Source organism: Morone saxatilis, unplaced genomic scaffold, assembly GCF_004916995.1.
Source record: "Morone saxatilis isolate NCDOM2014 unplaced genomic scaffold, NCSU_SB_2.0 Contig17, whole genome shotgun sequence".
Lineage (NCBI taxonomy): Eukaryota > Metazoa > Chordata > Actinopteri > Moronidae > Morone > Morone saxatilis.
The window spans coordinates 11,614,122-11,614,567 of NW_023339729.1; positions in this window are offsets into that span (position 1 = coordinate 11,614,122).

Consider the following 446-nt stretch of genomic DNA (forward strand, 5'->3'; position numbering starts at 1 on the left):
ACACACACACAGAATCCATGGTGTGAAATATAGTGACCAGAAGCACCATTCAACATCCTCCTATCAACATCATCCATCCTTTTGTTTACCACCCATTCTTCATCTGGTCCTCCTCTTCCTCCCTCATAAGATGAGTCAGTCCTGCCCTTTTCCTCCTCTACATCCTTTTGTCCTCCCTCCCCTTCTCCCTCTCTCCTCTCCCTCTGTCTTTCCCCACCATCTAAATCTCTCCCTCCTTCTGTCTCCCCCTTTTCCTTTCATATCTAGTCTCTCTTTCCCTCTCTCTTGCAGCCTCTCCTCTATCTCCATCCTCCCTTCTGTTCCCTCCCTTTCTCTCTTTGTCTCTCTCAGTATTCTGTTAAAGTCACGGCCCTATTCTGTTCACGTGCTCATCACTAAATGACAAACCAGAGACAGCTTCCGCCTCTTAAAGGCCAAAGCGAGAT